This window comes from Triticum urartu, chromosome 2, assembly GCF_003073215.2.
Source record: "Triticum urartu cultivar G1812 chromosome 2, Tu2.1, whole genome shotgun sequence".
NCBI lineage: Eukaryota > Viridiplantae > Streptophyta > Magnoliopsida > Poales > Poaceae > Triticum > Triticum urartu.
In genome coordinates, this window is record NC_053023.1 from 177180466 (window position 1) to 177185342 (window position 4877).

Sequence of the window (4877 nt, forward strand, 5' to 3'; positions counted from 1 at the left end):
CAGAACAAGCTATGGTTCATGTGAATACACTGTCATGTCTTTTGGCCTCGTCAACGCTCCGCCGACTTTCTCTCGCATGATGAACTTCATCTTCAACACCTACACAAATGACTTCGTCTTGGTCTACCTCGATGACATTCTGGTCTTTTCGAAGAACAAGGAAGATCATGCCAAGAACTTGCGTTTGGTGCTTGATAAGCTCAGAGAACATCAGTTCTATGCCAAGTTTTCAAAGTGCGAGTTTTGGCTCGATGAGGTTCTCTATCATGGGCATATTATCTCTGCCAAGGGCATAGCGGTGAATCCTGAGAAGGTGTCTGCAATTGTGAATTGGGAACCACCTCAGAACGTGAAGCAACTCCGCAGCTTCCTTGGTCTCGCAAGCTACTGTCGAAGGTTCGTTGAGAACTTTTCAATGATCGCGAAGCCTCTTTCAAACCTTCTCCAGAAGAACGTCAAGTACGTTTGGTCTCCGGAATGTGACATCGCTTTCAACACTTTGAAAGGGAAATTGATCACTGCTCCAGTTCTGAATCCTCCTGATGAATCCAAACCGTTTGAGGTCTTCTGCGATGCCTCTTATCGGTGTCAAAACCGGCGGATCTCGGGTAGGGGATCCCGAACTGTGTGTCTAAGGCGGATGGTAATAGGAGGCAGGGGACACGAAGTTTTACCCAGGTTCGGGCCCTCTCGATGGAGGTAAAACCCTATGTCCTGCTTGATCAATATTGATGATATGGGTAGTACAAGAGTAGATGTACCACGAGATCGAAGAGGCTAAACCCTAGAAGCTAGCCTATGGTATGATTGTTGATGTGTATGTTATCCTATGGACTAAAACCCTCCGGTTTATATAGACACCGGATAGGGTTAGGGTTACATAGAGTCGGTTACAATGGTAGGAGATCTACATATCCGTATCGCCAAGCTTGCCTTCCACGCCAAGGAAAGTCCCTCCCGGACACGGGATGAAGTCTTCAATCTTGTATCTTCATAGTCCAAGAGTCCGGCTGAAGGTATAGTCCGGCTATCCGAACACCCCCTAATCGAGGACTCCCTCAGTAGCCCCTGAACCAGGCTTCAATGACGACGAGCCCGGCATGCAGATTGTCTTCGGCATTGCAAGGCGGGTTCCTCCTCCAAGTACTTCGTAGAACATTTTGAACACAAAGATAGTGTCCGGCTCTGCAAAATAAGTTTCCACATATTGCCATAGAGAGAATAATATTTAGACCAATCTAATCTGCTGACGTATTCCGTAGCGTGACACACCACGGCCAAGCCTTTATCTGAGTCATTTCATTATCCCACCTCAGCGCGTTATGCGAGGCGGTTTCCTTGGCACGTCTTGTTAAAGCAGAGATCGTGTCCCCTTATCCCGGGATTCTCATCAATACGGGCGTGGGTAACCCAACCGCGCCATTGATTATGGCGCTTGGAGATAAGCAAGTTTTACCAGGCTGGTGGGGACATGTAGTTGCATCCACCCATATAAGGGGATAAGGATCCACCTTTTCACCTACGCCTTCTTCCTCCTTCGCCTATCCATTCTTGCGCACTCGAGCTCCAGCGCCCAAGTCCGCACTCCCCACCTCAACCTTCTCCAGCCATGTTCGGAGCGGGAGGCAAGTGCATGGTCTCCTTCATCACGGAGGGACATATCAAAAAGCTGAGAAGGTCGGATACCTGTCTAGCAACATCACGTACCGGCTCCCCAAAAAGGGGCAGCTCATCCCCACCCCTAGGCCCCATGAGAGGGTGGTGTTCCTCCCGCATTTCCTCCGCGGACTGGGCTTCCCTCTCCACCCATTTGTCCGGGGCTCATGTTCTACTACGGCCTAGATTTCCACGATCTGGCCCCGAACTTCGTCCTCAACATCTCGGCGTTTATCGTCGTGTGCGAGGCCATCCTCCGCATCCGCCCCCATTTCGGCCTATGGCTCAAGACTTTCAACGTCAAGCCGAAGGTGGTGCGCGGCAACCAGGCGGAGTGCGGAGGCGCCATGGTGGGCAAGATGGCCAATGTCCTATGGCTCGAGGGCTCCTTTGTGGAGACCCTGAAGGGGTGGCAATTGAGGTGGTTTTACATCACCGAGCCGCGCGACGCCAAATGGGTCGCACCCCCTGTGTTTCGATCCGGACCCCCTATGCGGCTCACCTCATGGAAGGAGACGGGCCTATCGTGGGGCAAGAAGGGAGAGCTGACCGGACTCCAAACATGCGTCCAAACCCTGGTGGACAAGAAGCTCAAACTTGTCAACATAGTCCAGGTTATGCTCATCCGCTCGATCCTCCCGTGTCAACAACGGGCTTTCAACCTGTGGGAGTTCGACCCGGCGCGGCACCAAACTCTGAGCAGGCTCTTCGACACGACGTATGAAGATGCCTGGAAGGTGCTTTTCAAGGGCGCCGAGGCTCCCGCATCCGCTACCGAGGATCGCGGATTCAGTGCGCAGCGTCACGCTCTCGCGGTAAGCTGTTTTTTCCTTTTACAGGGTATCGGTTTTTCATAGTTTGACTCCATGCGGGATCTAAGCTCCCTTACCTTTGACAGGATTGGCAGGTGACATCCGGACAGATCAACTGTCCGGCTCCTTTGCCCGAAGGCCCAGCGGACGCTCGCTTGGCGAAGCTGCTAGTTCCGGCACCCTATGTGGTGCCGGAGAAGAAGGCCGCAAAAAAGGCCGCGGGGACTTAAAAGAGTGCCCGGCGCCAGGAGGTGTCGGATCCATCATCCGATGGTTCCGAGGCGCATTCCTCCCATGAAGACGAGTAGGAAGAAGAAGAAACCTCTCCCCCTCCAGCGGGAGGAGAGAAGAAAAGGAAGGCCGCCCTCTCTAGGGAGGCCGAAGGGTCCAAGAAGGGGAAAACCCTTCCTCCGGACTACTCCACCGACGCCGACGACGGCGGAGAGGAGTGGCAGCCCAGGGCCAAGCCCCTAGCAAAATCGTAAGTATCCGGATACCAGAGTAATTCATAGTATTCGTTTATTGCACAGCTTTCCCTTAAGTCGAATATGTTTATGCAGCCCACCCAAAGACCAGCTCGATGCATCATCGAGCGGCTCACTAGACTCGTCGGATGTAAACTCGCTTCCGACGGCTTCCTCCCCCCGCCCTACGAACGACACCGAAGTGTTGTCCTAACAGGTTCCAAGCCGGGAGGAGGTGGTCCTGGAGGCGCCGCAAGGCGACCTCCCGGAGTCCAGGAGTAAAGGGGATGAAACCCCCCGGGGCTCCAAGTCTGGCTCTAGGCCGGACACCGCTCCGGAACCTTCAAAGATTCCAGAGTCCGGCGGGGGACCTCCTTCCAAGAGGAGTAAGTCCACCGTGCCGGTGGCCCCCTCCAACTGGAGGCGCCAGAAAATATGTTGGAGGCGCTCCAAGGCCCCTCCATCGACGAGGAGCACCGTACTATTATGAGTGCGGTGGTCCAGAAGGTTCAGTCCACCAAGAGCGGACTGAGTGAAGCTTGTACTAGCCTTTTGACAGGCTTTGAGGTAAGTAAAGAATGTGTAAATAATAGTACCGCATAGACAGTAGCCCCTGATGCTCTGTTTGGCGTTCGGGAAGAAAAGCTGAATAGAGGATCAAATAGAATTCACAGGAGTCTAACAAAAATAAGTCAATATGCATATGCAGGCTTCCCTGCTTGCGTCCGCCGCACTGACTGCGGAAGTGGACACGCTGAAGCAGAGCCTCGAGCGGTCCGAGAAAGAGCTCGGGCATGCCAAGAAGCAGCTCGAGGACAATGAAGGTAAGAAATACCTTGTTTTTTAAAATATATATAAAAAGGTGCAATTGCAAAGAATGACAGGATTATCGTGGCTATTGTAGGGGCCACGTCTGAAGTGGCGACCCTTAAGCAAGCGCTGGTCGAGGCCGAGAAGAGGGCGGCCTCAGAGCGCACCGAGCGGGAGAAGTATGAGGCCGAGGTTGGCAAGGTGCGGCAAGGGCTCCAGGCTCTCATGGAGAAACATGAGAGTTTGGAGCTTGACTCAAAGACGTGAGCGTCCGAGCTCGCGGTGGCTATTGAAAATGCCAAGTCTGCCAAGGCCGAATCCCAGAAGACCCTCCAGGAGTTGGATGAGGTGAAGAAGATAGCGGCGGGTAAGGCATTCTTTATGCAAAGCAAACACATAAACGTGGGTTACTTGTTACTCACCTGAATCCGGAGCTCTCCAGGAGCGTTCGCAGATCTTCCCCGGAGTGTGTCCGATGCCGCCGCATTCTATCGAGCCGAGGAGGGCAGCTCGACAGAGAAGGTGTTCTAGTCTCAGTATGCTGAGGCCGGACACCCCGTGCCCCTAAGCGACCAGCTGAAGCAACTGGTCAAGCTCCACAAGGCGGCCGAATAGGCCATGAAGGTCCTCATTGTTCGGCTGTGGCTTGGAGGGGCTCTGCCTGGGAGCTATTTCGGGCTGGTGCAGCGGCTGGTGGAGGCCTGTCCAAGGCTCGAAGTCATCAAGCGCTCTATCTGCATTGAAGGTGCCCGTAGGGCGCTTGCCCGTGCTAAGGTGCACTGGGGCAAGCTGGATGCTGAGAAGCTTGTGAAGGACGGTCCACCGCCAGGGAAAGAGCATCGCAAGCCCGAGAATTACTATAAGGATGTTCTGAAGGGTGCCCGCCTTTTGGCGGATGAATGTTCTAGGGATGTAATTTTTGAGTGAAACTTGCTCGTTTTGTCCTGTGCGCTGAAAACTTGGTCATATGCGCTAAGCAATTCTATTGGAATTTAACATATTACCTTCTGTGCGGCTGTTTATCAATTCTGAGAGATGGCGAGTCGTCGGCTTCTGCCCCCATGCCGCTAGTGCTGGGGTGTTCGGGGATAAACCTGAGTGCTTTTTTTCCCATGTTTGGGTCCTTCGAGGGAGG